The sequence below is a fragment of the Trachypithecus francoisi genome, unplaced genomic scaffold (assembly GCF_009764315.1).
Source record: "Trachypithecus francoisi isolate TF-2019V2 unplaced genomic scaffold, Tfra_2.0 Lachesis_group0, whole genome shotgun sequence".
In the NCBI taxonomy this organism is placed as follows: Eukaryota; Metazoa; Chordata; class Mammalia; order Primates; family Cercopithecidae; genus Trachypithecus; species Trachypithecus francoisi.
In genome coordinates this window covers 164,176,425-164,195,363 of record NW_022681453.1, presented here as the reverse complement: position 1 = coordinate 164,195,363, position 18,939 = coordinate 164,176,425, and the positions used below count along the sequence as shown (strand labels likewise).

Below are 18,939 nucleotides of genomic sequence, written 5' to 3'. Positions count from 1 at the left end.
TTTCACCTGTTCAGGGGCTGGACTCTCCATGGCTGCTATGATTTTGGAAATGTTTATTTTTTAGTTTGGGGAAATTTACTTATTTGAATTATTTATTTAATGATTTCCTAACACCTAACACTTCCAGGACTACCCCCCCGACCACCCTCTGCCCCAACCTCCAACACACACACACACACACACACACACACACACACACACAGATGGTTTCTCCTGGAACTCTCTTTTTTTTTCTTCTGAGACACCGTGTCACTCCCGTCACCCAGGCTGGAGTGCAGTGGCACGATTGTTACCGGAAAGAGGTCCCAGTGCAGACCCCAAGAGAGGGTTCTTGGACTTCGAGTAAGAAAGAATTGGGTAAAGAAAGAATTTGAGTAACCTGAAAGCAAGCTAGGAAAGTAAAGGAATAAAAGAATGGCTACTCTGTAGGCATAGTGGCCCCGAGGGCTGCTAGTTGGCTATTTTTATGGTTATTTCTTGAGTATATGCTAAACAAGGGGTGGATTATGCATGAGTTCTTTTGGGATGCGGGGAGGGGGGAGGAAAGGGTGGGCAATTCCTGGAACTGAGGGTTCCTCCTCCTTTTAGACCATATAGGGTAACCTCCTGACATTGCCATGGCATTTGTAAACTGTCATGGCACTGGTGGGCATGTCTTTTTGCATGCTAATATTAGCGTATAATGAGCAGTAGGACCACCAGAGGTCACTTTCCTCACCATCTTGGTTTTGGTGGGTTTTGGCCAACTTCTTTACCACTTCCTTTTATCAGCAAGGTCTTTGTGACTTGTGCTGACCTATCTCATCCTCTGACTTAGAATACCTAACCTCCTGGGAATGCAGCCCAGTAGATCTCAGCCTTATTTTACCCAGCCCCTATTCAAGATGGAGTCACTGTGGTTCAAACACCTCTGACATGATCATGGCTCCCTGCAGCCTCAACTTCCCAGGCTCAGATGATCCTCCCACCTCAGTCTCCTGCGTAGCTAGGACTACAGTTACATGGGACCATGCCTGGCTAACTTTTTGTACTTTTTAATAGAGATGTGGTTTCACCATGTTGCCCAGGCTGGTCTGCAACTCTTGGGCTCAAGTGATCAGCCCACCTTGGCCTTTCAAAGTGTTGGGATTACAGGTATGAGCCATGGTGCCTGGCCTGGAACTCTTACTGTAACTGCCTGACAGGTTCTTCCTACCCACTGCACAAAGAAAATGAATTCTCAGCATTGGACCAGGTGCAGTGGCTCATGCCTGTAATCCCAGCACTTTGGGAGTCTGAGGCAGGCAGATCACTTGAGGTCACGAGATCAAGGCCAGCCTGGCTAACATGGTAAAACCCTGTCTCTACTAAATATAAAAAAATTAGCCCAGTGTGGTGGTGCACGCCTGTAATCCCAGATACTTGGGAGGCTGAGGCAGGAGAATCACTTGAACCCAGGAGGTGGAGATTGCAGTGAGCCAAGATCACTCCACTGCACTCCAGTCTGGTCAGCAGAGCAAGACTCTGTGTCATACACACACACAAAAATCTCAGCATTGCAGTGGAGAGTTCAATTGATGCCATGCCATGTGGGAGATGGAGTTATCATGCAAATTAGTCTCATTGAAGGCTTATAGGTTAGGAGTTTTTCAAAGGTCGTTTGGGGGAAAGGGTGGGGGTGGCTAGACAATGGGTGCTTGGTTGGGGTGCAATCACAGGGATGTGGGAAACGATCTTCTTGCATGCTGAATCACTCCTGGGTGGGGCCACAGGAGCTGTTGATCAGTAGGTCCAGGTAAAGCATGGGTGTCGGACATGCAAGAAACCTGAGACAGTATCCCGAAAGGTCAATCTTAGGTTCTGAAACAGTAGTGATGTTATCTGAAGGAGTAATTGGGGAAGTTGCGTATCTTGTGACCTCCAGAATTATGGCTGGCAGTCGTTTATGTCTACACCTTAGCAGAATTCAGGCTCCTCCCTGCCCTCTAGCCTAGTGGTCTCTAATTAGCTTTACAAAGGTGGTTGAGTTTGGGGGAGGGGCTATTATAATTTAAACTATAGACTAAATGTCTCCTAAAGTTAGTTTGGCAGCTTGAAGGCTAAAAGCAAGATGGAGATTGGCTAGATCACATCTACCCCACTGCCATTGATACAGAAGGGCTGGGCTCCTGGCTAAACCCCACCCTTAATCCTGGAACCTCAGCTGTAAGTGAAAACAGGAGCCGCATTTTTCCACCCACATGTTGCCTTTTTGCCCTGGCATTTCTCCATCCTGTGCTCATAAGAAGATTTCAGCTGGCAGAGTAACACAGCAGCTGAGCATCAGGGATACAAACAGCTGATTGTCAAGGATACAAGTGGCTGAGCAGTGAGCAGAGAAGCAACTGAATGTTGGAGACTATGGGTAGATTTGGCTAACTTCAGATGATGCGGCTTTGGAGAGGGGCCTGGCCTCAGACTGCTCAGCTTCAGGGAAAAATCACCTTCTTCCCGCATCATCCCCTTTTCAACTCGCCATCCCGCTGAGAGCCACTTCCATTGCCCAATAAAATCCTCTGCATACACTACCTTTCAGTCTGTTCATGTGACTTGATTCTTCCTGGATGCTGGACAATAACCTGGGTGTTGAGAGGGCAGGGGCTGCCACCCTGACCCTCCACTGAGCATGGTTGTAACATGCTTGGACGCTGTTATGGGGCCCACACCGAGCCTGCTCCTGCCAGAGAGGAGCAACTGGCTAGTTCCAGCGTTCGTTTTTTCCAGTTCCTGCACTCGCTCACTCACAAGGGGTTTGAGCGTGAGGTGGCCAAGTAAACAAGCCACACCCCAATAGCAAGTACTGCAAGGGGCTCAAGGCAATGATCCTGTCTCATAATTTTCTGTTACAATTTTTGCAAAGGTGGTTTCATTATTATTATTATTTTTTTTGAGACAGAGTCTTGCTCTGTCACCCAGGCTGGAGTGCAGTGGCACGATCTTGGCTCACTGCAAGTTCGGCTTCCCAGGTTCAAGTGATTCTCCTGCCTCAGCCTCCCAAGTAGCTGGGACTACAGGTGCGTACCAGCACGCCCAGCTAATTTTTGTATTTTTAGTAGAGATGGGGTTTCATCATATTGGCCAGGCTAGTCTTAAACACCTGGCCTCAAGTGATCCACCCATCTCAGCCTCCTGAAGTGCTGGGATTACAGGCGTGACCCACTGTGCCCCCCAGCCTCGTTATTAAAATGTTGAACCTACTGAACTGATGCTATAAATTTACAATCTGCACTCTTCTTTTTTCACTATCTCTCAGGTGTTTTGCTTTCTAGGAGATTTAACTTACAATCTTTTTTTTTTTTTTTTCCTTGAGATGGATTCTCACTCTGTCACCCAGGCTGTAGTGCAGTGGTGTGATCTCTGCTCACTGCAACCTCCACCTCCTGGGTTCAAGCGATTTTCCTGCCTCAGCCTTCCGAGTAGCTAGGATTACAGGTGCACGCCACCATACCTACCTAATTTTTGTGTTTTTAGTAGAGACAGGATTTCACCATGTTGGCCAGACTGGTCTCAAACTCCTGACCTCAAGTAATCTGCCTGCCTCTGCCTCCCAAAGTGCTGGGATTACAGGCAGGAGCCACAGCACTCAGTCCAACTTACAGTCTTTTCATTGAGTTCCTAACTTCTGCTTTCGTATTTTTAAATTCTGAAGGAGGCCAGGCACAGTGGCTCACATCTGTAATCCGAGCGCTTTGGGAGGTCAAGGCGGGAAGATCACTTGAGGCCAAGAGATCAAGAGCAGCCTTGGCAACATAGTGAGACCCCATAGCTACCAAAAAAAAAAGTAAAATAAAATTAGCCAGGCATAGTGATGTATACCTGTAGTCCCAGCTACTCAAGAGGCTGAGTCGGGAGGATCCCTTGAGCCCAAGAGTTCAAGGATGCAGTGAGCTATGATAATTCCACTGCTGTCTAGCCTGGGTGACAGAGTAAAATTCTTTCTCTTAAAAAAAAAAAAAGGCCGGGTGTGGTGGTTTATACCTGTAATCCCAGCACTTTGGGAGGCTGAGGCACGTGGACCACTGAGGTCAGGAGTTTGAGACCAGCCTGACCAACATGGAGAAACCCCGTCTCTACTAAAAATACAAAATTAGCTGGGCGTGGTGGCGCATGCCTGTAATCCCAGCTACTCAGGAGGCTGAGTCAGGAGAATCGCTTGAACCCAGGAGGTGGAGGTTGTGGTGAGCTGAGATTGTGCCATTGCACTCCAGCCTCGGCAATAAGAGCGAAACTCTGTCTCAAAAAAAAAAAAATTAATTAATTAATTAAAAAATAAATTCTGGAGTACAGGCAAGGCAACCTCACCCCAATATATGGCTCCCTGGTATAATGAGTATTTTGAATTAAAGATCCTAAAAGATCAATAGATGCTAGAAGAGACTTTTTCTCTATCTACATAAAGACCTAAAGGACCCACCAAGGAAAACAATCGTTTTTCCTTCCACTTCTTGCTTTCTCATCTATTGCAGAAAAGAAGAGCAAGAAATTAACCACACCTGAACAGACTTATTCACAAGATAATATTCTTCTCTCAGGCTCAATTTCCAAAGAGCACTTTGGGGAGCCAAAGTTGGACAATTGCTTGAGGGCAGGAGTTCAAGACCAGCCTGGGAAATGTAGCACAACCTATAACAAAAAACTTAGAAAAAAAAAAAAGGCCAGGTGTGGTGCCTCATGCATGTAATCCCAACCCGTTGGGAGGCTGAGCAGGGAGGATTGTTTGAGCCCAAGAGTTTGAGACAAGCCTGGGCAACACAGTGAGACCCCATCTCTCTAAAAAAAAACAATTAGCTGAGCATGGTGGCATGTGCCTATAGTCACAGCTACTTAGGAGGCTGAGGCAGGAGTGAAACTGCCATTGCAAAATTATAACTGAGACAGTGAAGGAGATCTGACCTAACCAACTCTATCTTCCTTCTAACCTCCAAGCTGTCTTTGTTCATTCCTGGGCTTAGGCTGAACTAACTTTGGGAGAAAAGTAGTTTATAATTTAAAACTTAGTTTATAGTTTAAAACAAAGATGACAACAGCCCTTTCCCAAAACAAACCCCCTTCTTGCCTGGGGACTAGACTGCCTTTGTAGGACTGAGAAACTAGCCACAAGATTAGAAATTATGGTTTAGGAGTCATACTGTCTAGGCAGCAGGCAAGGTGAACCCATTGGGTGGTTACAGGAGGATCACATGAGCCCAGTAGGTCAAGGCCGCAGTGAGCTGTGACCACACCATTGCACTCCAGCCTTTGGGACAGAGCAAGATCCTGTCTCAAAATAAAATAAAATAAAATAAAATCTTTTTTTCAAAGAGAACCATTTACAAGCTAATCTCTGTTCCCGATCCATTCATTCTGCCTAGTAATCATTTATTGTACCTCAACATAATTACCTATATTCCCCTTCTACTCACTTCTTTCTCAAATAAGGCTATGTAAGTATCTGGGCCCCACTGGGATATTGAGTGATCACTCTGATTCTCCCCTGTGTACACATTAATGAGTTTTTATACCTTTTTCCTACTAATCTGCATTTTGTGAGTTGATTTTTCAGTAAACCTTCAGAGGACAAAGGGGAAGTTTTTCTCTTGGCCCCTACTGTCAGAGGCATTTGAACCAAAGTGACTCCATCTTGAATAGGCGCTGGGTAAAATAAAGCTGAGACCTACTGGGCTGCATTCCTAGGAAGTTAGACATTCTTAGTCACAGGATAAGATAGGAGGTTGGCACAAGATACAAGTCACAAAGACCTTACTGAGAAAACAGGATGCAGTAAAGAAGCTGGCCAAAACCTGCCAAATCCAAGATGGTAATGAAAGTGATCTCTGGTCATCCTCACTGTTCATTATGTTAGAGTCAGCAGTTAGGCAGACATGAGCAGGGCAGGGGAGGGCCCCCTCTCCAGGAATGTCAGGTGACCATCGATGATGGTCAGGCAGTTGTTAAACTCTCTCTCTAAAATAATAATTGGTTGCAGCCAGTGCTAGGGAAAGACAATCTCCCAATAGATAGAAAACACCTGAAACTAGCTGGGCACCATGGCTCATGCCTGTAATCCTAGCACTTTGGGAGACTGAGGCAGGTGGATCACCTGAGGTCAGGAGTTCAAGACCAGCCTGGGCAACATGGTGAGACCTGCCCCCCCCCCATCTCTACTGAAAATACAAAATTAGCCAGGTGTAGTGGTGCATGCCTGTAATCCCAGCTACTCAGGAGGCAAGGCTGGAGAATCGCTTGAACCTGGGAGGCAGAGGTTTCAGTGAACTGAGATTGCACCATTGCACTCCAGCCTGGGTAACAAGAGTGAGACTCCATCTCAAAGAAAAAAGGAAAAGGAAACACCTAAAACTGGTAATCAGCAGCTTCCTGGTAAGATCTTTGGAGCTGGACAAGTGGGCTAAGGCATGTTCACTAAGAGGCAAAACAGCAGAGTTTAAGGGTATATGACCTTCCTCTGGGAACACTTGACTGGTAAGGGAAAACTGCCTCCACTGAGCATGCGTACAACTTCAGTAAACACGCTGCACATACAGACAGCACACCCTAATGGGAGAATTAAGGGAAGAGAAGTGGAAACCCTGGAACCATGCCCATTTATAAAACCTCAAGTCAAGGGCTGAACAGGGCACTTGGATCTCTCAAGTCACCTGCTTAGCCCTCTTCAAAGTGCACTTTGCTTCCTCTCATTCCTGCTCTAAAACTTTTTAATAAACTCTCATTCATGCTCTAAAAGTTGTCTCAGTCTCTCCCTCTGCCTTAAACCTACTTCTGCCCCTTGGCTGAATTCTGTCCTCCGAGGAAGCAAGTATCTAGTTGCTGCAGCCCCATATGGATTTGCTGCTGGTAACAATTATATACTAGTTATCATGTATTAGCATACTAAAAGACACCCCACCAGCGCCATGACAACTTATAAATGCCATGGCAATGCCTGGAAGTTAACCTACATAGTCTTTAGGGGAGGAACCCTCAGTTCTGGAAATTGGCCACCCTTTTCCCAGAAAACTCATGAATAATCCACCCCATATGTAGCATATAAGCAAGAAATAACCATAACTATACTCATAGAGCAGCCCATGCCTCGGCTCTGCCTATGGAGGAGCCATTCTTTCGTTTCTTTTCTTCTCTAATAAACTTGCTTTCACTTTACGGACTTGCCCCAAATTCTTTCTCGTGCAAGGTCCAAGAACCCTCTCTTGGGGTCTGGATTGGGACCCCTTTCTGGTAACACTACAATTCTAAGAGCTCTTTTTTATTGGTTCACCTATAGGAATAAACTGAGGCAAAATTAATATAAGCAGAGAGTTTATTTGGGCCAAATTTGAGGACTACAGCCCTGGAGACACAGATTCAAGTTAAGTTGTCCTGACTATATGCTGTGATTAGCAGCACTTACAAGTGGATTTTGTTTTTGTTTTTGTTTTATTTGGAGACAGGGTCTTGTTATGTTGACCAGGCTGCTCTTGAACTCTTGGCTTCAAGCAATCAACAAGTGGGGTTGTTTTGTTTTGGTTTGGTTTTAGATGGAATCTTGTTCTGTCACCCAGGCTGGAATGCAGTAGTGCAATCTTGGTTCATTGCAACTTCTGCCTCCCAAGTTCAAGCAATTCTCCTGCCTCAGCCTCCCTAGTAGCTGGAATTACAGGCGTGCACCACCACGCCCAGCTATGTTTTATATTTTAATAGAGACAGGGTTTCCCCATGTTGGTCAGGCTTGTCTCGAACTCCTGACCTCAGATGATCTGCCCACCTCAGCCTCCTAAAGCACTGAGATTACAGGTGTGAGCCACCACGCCTGGCCAACAAGTGGGTTTTTAAAGGAAAAAAGAAGGGGCAGTTCCTAAATTGAACATAAACTACTAATTGGCATATATTGTTCCTTGTATCACAAATTCCAGGAACATGAAGATAATGGGTGAGGGTCATATTGTGCAACTTGTGATAGTATTTTAGGTAATTTATCAGCCAGTCTGGAAACTACATGGAAGGAAAGAAAGAACAAAATGCCTTTAAACAATTGTTCCTAGGCATGGCTCTTTGGGGAGGGGTGGGTGTGACTGAAGATTCATTCTCTGAAGATTCTGTCTCTCTGGGCTTGATAAATTTTGCATACCACACATTTTTCAGACTTCTCTGAGCTACTTCTCTTTCTCACTTCAGTGTTCATTTTAAAAATAGTAACCTATTATTTCATAGATGCAATGTCTTGTTGCTCTAAAGCATGCACTTCAGTAGAGAAGGGGTCTCTAAGAGGGGCAGCAGTTGTCCCCCAAGGGGGCAAAAATTGGTTCTTTTGGGATTGACAAGAGAATCTTTTATATCATAGTGGTCTGTGGCCTTCAAAAACTCAACCCTATTCAACAAAATCATATTCATTCTTCTAGAGTTGAAGTGTCTTTGCCTGGGCTGGAGTGCAGTGGCATGATCATAGCTCATCTCAGCCTGGAACTCCTGGGTTCAAGTGGTCCTCCTACCTCAGTCTCCCGAGTAGCTGAGACTACAGGTGTGTGCCATCACACCCACTAATTTTTTTTTTCTTATAGACAGGTGGTCTCGCTATGTTGCCCAGGCTGGTCCTGAACTCCTGGCCTACAGCGATCCTCCTGCCTTGGCCCCCCCAAAGTGCTGAAATTACAGGTGTGAGCAACTGCGCCCAACTTCTTGTCCATTAATATTTAATTTCTCTCTGCGTAGTCTCATTTCCTCTATTTTTTTCTTTCCTGTTTTGATCTCTATCTTTATTAGGGGCTTTTCTCAGATGTGTGGTGACCCTTGGTTTTCCGTTCATACTTTTTTTTTAATGTGGAGCTAAAAGGCTGCTTGGAAGCTCTGAGCACATGAGGTGGAGTTGTCAATATGGGCTTCATTTTATTTATTTATTTTTACTTTGTTTTCTTTTATCTCTGTTTTGTTTCTTTTTCAGGTCTTAAACAATAATCTGGAACGTGGGCTTCTTCGTAGGTTATTTGGCTGGGCTTTTGTATTATATGAACCACAGAAAATAATCTTCCAGTATGGTATTATTTTCAGTATAGTACATCAACCCCAATTTTGCCTGGTATCCCTTTATCCAGAGACCTTTTGTTTTCAACTTACAATCTTATTCTGGGGTGGGGGATGTACAGTCTGGCTGTGTGGACTTGCAGGAGAGATTTAGGGTTCTAACTACTTCTTACTGACTTCCAACTAATCTCCTGTATTCAGTCATATATGCACCCCCATTTACACTAGATGTAGCTGGTACTACCAAAGCCTGGTCACAAAACTCTATGGGAGTCTCAATGCAGGTTGAGTTCCTTCTTAACTTTCACCCCTGCTGGCTTAAGACTCAGCTTCACAAGCCTGCTAAGTCAGTTGTTATTTATCCTGTTTTCCAGCCCTTCAATTTTTTAAATGAAAAATTGTATTTTTAATTGACAAATAATAATTATATATATTTATGGGATAAATATGATGTTTTGATATTAATAGATGTATACATTGTGGAATGATTATATGAAGATAATTAACATATCCTCTCCTCACGTACTTCTTTTTCTTTGTATTGAGAACATTTAAAATCTATTCTTGGCCAAGCATGGTGGCTCACACCTGTAATTCCAACACTTTGAGAGGCCAAGGCAGGAAGATTACTTGAGCCCAGGAATTCAGGGGTTCCAGACACCAGCCTGGGCAACATAGCAAGACCCTGTCTCTGATGAAAAAAAATAAAAGTAAAAATAAATGTTTAATTTAAAAAATTATTATTGTTATTATTTTTACAATTTTGAAACTGTAGGAGCCAGGAAAATATGTCCCCTTTGTTCTCTGAAGAATCACTAAAAAAATCACTCACAAAATGCAGATTAATAGGAGAAATGGCATAAAAACTTAGTAATTGTTTTCCTTGTTGGATCCCTCAGGTCTTTATGTACGTAGAGAAAAGGTTTCTTCTAGCATCTGTTGATCGCTAAGGACGTTTAGTTCAAAATACTCATTATACCAGGGAGCCATATTTGGGGGTAAAATTCCAGGTGTCCTTCAAAATATACATTATTATTGACTATGGTCACCATGTACAATAGATCTCAAAAACTTACTCCTCCTGGCTAACTGAAATGTGTGCCCTTTGGTCAACATGTCCCCTACTCCCCTCCTCCCACAGCCTCTGGTAACCACTATTCTACTTTCTGCTTCTATGAGCTCAACTTTTTAAAATTCCACATATAAGTGAAATCATGTGATATTTGTCTTTCTGAATCTGGCTTATTTCACTTAGCATAGTATCTTCCAGGTTCTTCCATGTTGTTGCAAATGATAGAATTTCCTTATTTGTAATGTTCCCTCAAATTTAATCAATTGTATGGGGTTTATGTGATAAAAAATCCTTTTGCTGTCATTTTCGTGGGGTTTCCAGAAGGAGCCTAAATAGGTACACGTGCTTAGTCTGTCTTTTTTTTTTTCCGTTTGAAGACAGGTGTCCCTCTGTTGCCAGGCTGGAGTGCAGTGGCCTGATCATGACGCATTGCAACCTCTGCCTCTCAGGCCCAAGGAATCCTCCTACCTTAGCCTCCAAGTAGCTGGGACTGCAGGTGTGTGCCACCATGTGTGGCTAATTTTATTTTTGTAAAGACAGAGTCTCCTTATATTGCCCAGGCTGGTCTCAAACTCCTGGGCTCAAGATCCTCCTGCCTCTGCCTCCCAAAGTGCTGGGATTACAGGCATGAGCCATGGTGCCTAGCCTAGCCTGTCATCTTTAAACAATTGGGCTGGGAAGGAAAAGGTAGCACATAGATATTGATAGATTATTGAAGCAGAAATAGATTAGCATAATTGTCCATTGTAAAGGGGCTGAATGATCTGGAGAAATGGAGGCAACTCAGGAAAACTGAACTTGGTGATGTGTGCTTAGCACTAATGAAAAGTGGCCGGGCACAGATGCTCATGCCTATAATCTCAGCCCTTTGGGAGGGTGAGAGGGAGTATAATTTGAGATCAGGAGTTCAAGGTTGCAGTGAGCCATGATTGTGCCACTATTCTCCTGCCTGGGCAGCAGAGTGAGACCCCAACTCTTTAAAAAAAAAAAAACAGAGCCAAAGAAATGTTAGTTCCAGGGATTCCCAGGGACATAGGCAGGGTCCAAGAATGATGCTGAGTTAAGGTTAGGTGGTTGTTCAGAGAGCTACTTCAATTTGTATCCCATATTATGGATCAAGGACCTTAAAAATAGCCATAGTTTTTTTTTGTTGTAGTAACTCAATTTGTAGGATTGTTTCCTAAGAGATAATCTGACATGTTCAAGATGTTCATTAGCTGCATTATTTATAGTACCAAACATTAGAAATAGTCTAAACCAGAGATCAGCAAGCTATGGCTATAACAGTGACAAGGAGGCCTAGCATGACTAACTCCATTTTGCTCCTAACCCCCCTGCAGTGATAACCTGTATCTTTTAGGTTAACTGCTTTTGCTTATCTCTGCACATAGGCCAAGCTAACTATAGGAGGAATTTAGTTTATAGTTTAAAGTAAGGACGGTAATAGTACCTCCCCCAAAACTAACCCCTCAGGAGATAAGGAGGATGTATGCAAGTAATAATGTTATGTTAAAGATTTATAAGAGCATTGTGACCCGACCAAGGACAAGGTTTCACCACCTTCTTGGACCCTTGCTGCTACCCAGATGTCTGTGATCATTGGCCACTTCTTGACCTCAATTCCTTCCCTCTTCCCCTCACATAAAAGGAGCCTGAAATTTGTATTGACTTAAAATGGTTCTTTAGGACACTACTCTTCCATTTTCTTGGTTTGCTGCCTCTCTGAATAAAAGTCATTTTCCTTGCCTCAACCCCTTGTCTCTTGACTTATTAGATGTCATGCAGTGAGTGGTACACACTTTGGACTCGGTTACACGACCCACAGAATCATGCAGTCCTCCTTTTATTTTGGTAAAGTTGTGTTAAATACAGCACACCCGTATATGTATTGTTTATAGCTTATGGCTCCTTTCATACTACAAGGGCAGAGACTATATGGCCAATAAAGCCTAAAATATTTACTATCTGTACTCTTCTTTTTTTTTTTTTTTTTTTTGAGAAACGGGGTCTTGCTATGTTGCCCAGGTCAGTCTCAAACTCCTGGACTCAAGTGATCCTCCTGCCTTGGCCTCCCAAAGTGCTGGGATTACAGGTGTGAGCCACCGCGCCTGGCTATGTGGACCTTTAAGGAAGTTTGTTGACCCCAGTTTTGATGACTGGTACAGGAATGGTCAAGCTAAGATATAGCCATATGATGGAACAGAATGTAGTCAATGAACATTGTGTCTTGGAAAAAAAATGCTTTCAACATTTTAATAGAATGTTCACATTATAATGTTAAGTTAAAAAAGCTAGATATAAAATTATACAATCTGTTCTGAACTATATAAAAATATGTACAGAAAAATACACTGGCAAGAAATTTAGTACCATAAAATATTTTCTTTTTATTTCTTTTCTTTTCTTTTTTTTTTTCCCCAAGACGGAGTCTCACTCTGTCCCCCAGGCTGGAATGCGGTGGTGTGATCCTGGCTTATTGCAACCTCCGCCCCCTACCCCGGGTTCAAGCGATTCTCCTGCCTCCGCCTCCTGAGTAGCTGGGACTATAGGCACGCATCACCATGCCCAGCTAATTTTTGTATTTTTAGTAGAGATGGGGATCTCACCATTTTGACAAGGTCCTGAACTCCTGATCTCAGGTGATCCACTCCCCCTCAGCCTCCCAAAGTGTTGGGATTACATGCGTGAGCCACCACGCCTGGCCTCAAATATTTTCATTTAGGTTTTTGTTGTTGTTAGAGAGACAGGGTCTTGCTCTGGCACTCAGGCTGGATTTCAGTGGTGCAATCATTTCGCACTGAAGCCTTGACTCCTGGACTCAAGAAATTGTCCCACCTCAGTCTCCTGAGTAGCTAGGGCTACAGGCACACGTCAGCTAATTTTTACTGTTTTTTGTAAGATGGGGTCTCATTATGTTGCCCAGACTGGTCTTGAACTTCTGGCTTCTCTCTTCACATACTTCTGAGTTAAAAAAAAAAAAAAAAAAAACTCCTGGCTTTGCCGGGCGCGGTGGCTTCCACCTGTAATCCCAGCACTTTGGGAGGCTGAGGCAGGTGGATCACCTGAGGTCAGGAGTTCCAGACCAACATGTCAAAACCCTGTCTCTACTAAAAATAAAAAAAATTAGCCAGGCATGGTGGCGCATCCCTGTAGTCCCAGCTACTTGGGAGGCTGAGGCAGGAGAATCGCTTGAACCAGGAGGTGGAGGTTGCAGTGAGCCGAAGTTACAGTGAGTCAAGATTGTGTCACTGTACTCCACTGGGCGACAGAATGACACTGTCTCAAAAAAAAAAAAAGAACTCTTGGCTTCAAGTGAGCTACCTGCCTCAGCCTCTCAAAGTGCTGTGATTATAAGCATGAGCAGCCACACCTGGACATAAAATATTAGTACTTTTCTGTACAACAACCAGAAGGTCAGGGAGAATTCCTCCTGCTGCAACATGGTCTGTGCCCTACAAACGTAAGTGTCAGCACAAGGCAAGGGAGCAATAGGGGAAGGGAAAGGGCAACACCAAGAATTCAGTTGTTTCTGTAGTGACAGTCAAAACCTGCCCAAACTTGAGGGAGCTCCAAGAGTAAGATGACCAACCATCTGGGTTTGCTGACACTGTCTTGACTTTAGCATGGCAGCCACACATGGCAGGAAGCCCCTTAGTGTGGGGTTCCCACAATTGGCCACCCTACAACCATGCTGTACCACCCACACACACCATTGGTTGACCTTTGCAAAGTACCTGAGAATGGATTTGTCTCAGACACTTCTCCAGTGAACAGTTGGGTGGAACACCATTAATCAATGAGTGCTTTTGTGCAAAACAGAAAAGGGGCCTGCTCTGGGCAAATGCAGGCCTCATAGCTTGGTGAAACACCTTTGGTAGCAGGCAGCCTTCTGTTAGGCCCTAGCTAGAGCACACAGCTCATCAAGCGGAGCCACGGCTGGAATTCAGGACCCTGTTCTCTTAGCAGGCACCTTCGTACAGTGCACAAACCACACAATTGCAGGCAGCAGACCTGCCACTCAGACTCCAGAGGGATCTGCTCCCTGTCCCAGGTGCCTCTAACATCCACAGTGCCAGGAAACACAAAACTCTTTCTTGAGCACTGAGTTATGTGTTTTTGTCTGTGTCTGTGAAATCCAAAATAAACACCGGATTTTTTATTTTTTCCCACAGAATAAGGACCTACTGGAAATAGATGAAAAAGACATAAAAAGACATCTGGAGGGGAAACAGTGAAGCCAAGAATGAGACTGGAGGTGGAATTCGGCCCTTTTATTTTGATTCTCTGATTCCAAAAAGGAACCCACTGGGCCGCAGGAACATGGCGGACCACCCTATCTCTTTACAGCAGCCCCGTGCTCATGGGCTCATGGGTGGTGCTGTAAAGGTCCTCTTTCCAGCCACTCCATCTTCAATGTTGTCACTGCCCATTCTCTCACTCCTCCTTCTAGGTGTCTGACAAAATGTTCATTAGATGTTTAAAATATGTTTTCTGAGTCTTTTTTCTATTCCTCTGCACATCCCATCTTTTTGTCTCTTGGAAAGGAGGTAGGAGACCAGCAGGACTTGTCTTCTAGTCACAACTCTGCTGACCAAAGAAGACCGTCCACACAGGATGAAATGAAGAAACTGGCGGAAACCAGCAGGTGGCGACAAAAGCAATCCCTAGCCGCCCTCATTGCTCATTAGCATTGGACACGCCCACCAACGCCATGACAGTTTACAAATGCCATGGCAACGACCCGGAAGTTACTGCCTCTTTCCATGACAACGAATTTTCTGGGTCATTGCCTTGGAAAGGAGCAGTAACTTCCTAGATCCTTCTAAATAATTGGCTCTCAATTTACATTAGCTTGCCCCTTAATTTGCAAGTAATTGAAAGTGGGTACAAGTAGATAGAGTTGTCAACAGCCCACACATTGCAAACTCTGGGCTCATTGCCTACAAGTTACCCCTGCTCTGCAAGGAGAGGTGCTATTCATATAAGATTGCCGTTTGGTCGGGCGCGGTGGCTCAAGCCTGTAATCCCAGCACTTTGGGAGGCCGAGACGGGCGAATCACGAGGTCAGGAGATCGAGACTATCCTGGCTAACACGGTGAAACCCCGTCTCTACTAAAAAATACAAAAAACTAGCGGGCGAGGTGGCGGGCGCCTGTAGTCCCAGCTACTTGGGAGGCTGAGGCAGGAGAATGGCGGAAACCCGGGAGGCGGAGCTTGCAGTGAGCTGAGATCCGGCCACTGCACTCCAGCCTGGGTGACAGAGCAAGACTCTGTCTCAAAAAAAAAAAAAAAAAAAAAGATTGCTGTTTAACACCACAGGCTTGTCCTTAAATTCTTTCCTGGGTGAAGCTGAGAACCCTTCAGAGCTAAGCCCCAATTTTGGGGCTCACTGTCCTGCAGCAGAATTACGTTCTTCTGTCCTGTTTCCCAATTCTCTACTTCCCTCTTCAGTTTTGTATTTTTTGTCGTTAAACCTATCTGCTGAAGTTAGCATGTAAGCATTTATATATGTATGTACACATGTATGTATGTTTGTTATTGCATTTTGCCCTAGAAGTTCTATTTGATTATTTTAAAAAATAGACTACGTAGGCCAGGCATGGTGGCTTGCGCCTGTAATCCCAGCACTTTGGGAGGCCAAGGCAGGCAGATTGGTCAGGAGTTCGGGATCAGACTGACCAACATGGTGAAACCCCATCTCTACTACAAATACAAAAATTAGCTGGGTGTGGTGGCACATGCCTGTAATCCCAGATACTCAGGAGGTTGAGGCAGGAGAATCACTTGAACCCTGGAGGCGGAAGCTGCAGTGAGCCGAGATCATGCTACTGCACTCCAGCCAGAGTGACAGAGTGAGACTCTGTCCCAGAAAAAAATAAATAAGGCCGGGCGCGGTGGCTCAAGCCTGTAATCCAGCACTTTGGGAGGCCGAGACGGGCGGATCACAAGGTCAGGAGATCGAGACCATCCTGGCTAACACGGTGAAACCCCGTCTCTACTAAAAATACAAAAAACTAGCCGGGCGAGGTGGCGGGCGCCTGTAGTCCCAGCTACTCGGGAGGCTGAGGCAGGAGAATGGCATAACCCGGGAGGCGGAGCTTGCAGTGAGCTGAGATCTGGCCACTGCACTCCAGTCCCGGCGACAGAGCGAGACTCCGCCTCAAAAAAAAAATAAATAAATAAATAAATAAATAAAAAAAAATAGACTACACTGCTTTTCATAGTTTCCAATTCATTGAATATATCCACAAGTTTGCCTTAAAAAAAATTCAGGCTAACTCTGGGTGCACTGCCTATGAGTTATCTCTGCTCCACAAGGTTAACTGTAATCTATAAATAAAAATAAAATGAAATAAAAATAAATTCAGCCTATTTGTTTAAAAAGTCTACATCTGATAATTCAATATTTGAACTCTTTGTGGATCTCTTTCTATTATTTGTCTTTTTTCCCTGCCAATTGCCAGTCTGGTACTTTATGAGTTATCTACGACTGTGTGTTGGACACTGCTTTGGGGTTTTTTGTTTTGTTTTGTTTTGTTTGGGAATCTCCTTCTGTTGCCCAGACTAGGGTGCAATGGCTTGATCTCGGCTCACTGCAACCTCTGCCTCCTGGGTTCAAGATATTCTCCTACCTCAGCCTCCCAAGTAGCTGGAACTACAGATGCCCACCACCGCACCTGGCTAATTTTTTGTATTTTTAGTAGAGACGGGGTTTTGCCATATTGGCCAGGCTGCTCTCGAACTCCTGACCTCAGGTTATCCACCCCCCACCCCCCCGCCAGCCTCCCAAAGTGCTGGGATTATAGGCATGAGCCACCGCACCAAGCCTAGACACTGCATTTGAAAAACTATGTGTAGAAATTATTTGAGGCCTATGTTGAAGGCACTTTCCTTCAGAAAGTCTTTACATTTGCTTCTTTAAGGCGTCTAGGGGTATAATAATCTCAAAGCACCTTAAACCAGGCTCAAGGCTTGATATTCCCTGACCCAAACAATTAGCAATGCCTGCCATATAAGTAAATAAATGAAGAATATAAAAGACCCTCACAAAGCAGCCCAAACGCTCCCAAATCAGAGACAACAGTGTCAACAGAGGTCAGTTACTGGGGCCCCCATGTTCTCACCTGATCAGTAAGAGCTAATAACGAGTCCTCTAGACATAGCCAAAGGGCTTGTTGGGTACAAAGATCTGGCATCATAATGTGATGTGAAAGTTATAGGTGGACTGGCAAATGTATCAATCCATCGGACTGGAGAGGAGTGTTGAATTTAGGTTTAAGACTTTTCTTATTTTAATGTCAATGCTGTGTTATCTGTATTATCTTAAAAGAATCACTTGCTCTCTATGGGCCTTGGTTTGTCCATCTATGAAGCAATGGGATTGCACCGCATCAGTGTTTCCCAAATTTTAATGTTCACCTGCGCCCTGGGGAGCTTGTTACACTGTAGTTTTGATTCAGTAAGTCTGGGATGGACTCTGAGAGTCAGTGAGTCTATCTAAGAAGCACCCAGCTGATTCCAGTACTCCTGATCTGTGGGCCACACCTGGAGTAGAAAAGTTTTACATAAACTCTACCTTCCTCTCCTGTACAAGTCTAGGCAAATAGGGACCTCTCTGGAGGCCCACTGATTAAACAAATCCCCTCCTCAACCGGATAATTCTGCCTCATATTTCAGAACTGGATTCCTGTCTCACGTCCTCTAGTCCTCTAGAAAGCCTTGCCTGGCGTCTTTGCTTGCAGGGCATCCCAACAGCCTGACCCTAAGCACTGTGAGCATGCCTCTGTCATATTGCACTGTTGTCACCTGCCCAGTGTCAACACCCATGTCCCCAGTACTAGTACAGTGCTGGGCACATAATTGGAACTCAATAAATATTTGTGGTATAAGTAAATGGAAGAACAAACCAATGTAAGTTATAACTAGAGGTGGGAGTCAGGGGTGACTCAGCATATTCCTGACCAGGGCTTAAAAATGTCAGATCTCTGGACCAGGCACCGTGGCCCACACCTGTAATCTCGGTACTTTGGGAGGCCAAGGCAGGCAGATCCCTTGACATCAGGAGTTCGAGATCAGCCTGGCCAATATGGTGAGAATGTCTCTACTGAAAATATAAAAATTAGCCAGGTGTAGTGGCGCATGCCTTTGGTCCTAGCTACTCGGGAGGCTGAGGCACGAGAATCGCTTGAACCCAGGAGGTGGAGGTTGCAGTGAGCTGAGATAGTGCCACTGCACTCCAGCCTGGGCAACAGAGCAAGACTCTCAAAAAAAAAAAAAAAAAAAGTCAGGTCTCTGTTTACTCTCAGAGTTGGAGATATCAACTCAGCTCCTGCTATGGACTAAATTGTATCCCTTGTTCATAAATTGAAGCCCTAACCTCCTATCCCCCATGACTCTATTTGGAGATGATGGAGTCCTAATCCTCCAGGCTGGCATTCTTATAAAAGAGGAAGATGCACCTGGGATGCACATGCACAGGGAAAAGGCTGAACGAGGACACAGCTGGAAGGAGACTGTGTGCAGGTCACGGAGGGGGCCTCAGGAGAAGCCAAACCTGCCTTCATCTTGGATTTTCAGCCTCCGGAAGTGTGAGAAAACAAATTTCTCTTGTTAAAGTCACCTAGACCATGGCATTTTGTCATGGCAGTTCCAGCTGACTAATATAGCTCCTGACCTGAGAGTGGAATGGGAGCCTCTGGTGTCTAGGCTTCTCTGCCTGAAGAGAAGACTTTCTGACCTCCCGGAGCGGGTGCTCAGCTTCGTTCAGCTGTTCCTCTGAGGCAGGAGAGGAGATTCTCCTCTGGGCTAGTTTTGTTGGGAAGACTAGAGAAAAGGGCTCTTCCAGATGGAATTTGTGA

The 18,939-nt window shown here is 44.8% G+C and overlaps 1 protein-coding gene across 3 annotated transcripts in view; it reads left to right on the top strand.

The window, feature by feature from the left end:
* Window positions 1-15,067, top strand: part of METTL6 (methyltransferase like 6) — a 43,283-nt gene extending 28,216 nt beyond the window's left edge. Inside the window, exon 7 of one of the 3 annotated variants that reach the window (XM_033212729.1) lies at window positions 14,254-15,067. The gene's annotated coding sequence lies outside the window, so the exon portion shown is untranslated. Of the gene's footprint in view, window positions 1-2,058; window positions 2,547-8,929; window positions 11,833-14,253 lie in introns of those variants that run through there. The other 2 variants (XM_033212731.1, XM_033212730.1) reach the window with 2 other exon arrangements.
* The last annotated feature ends 3,872 nt before the right edge of the window (window positions 15,068-18,939 follow it).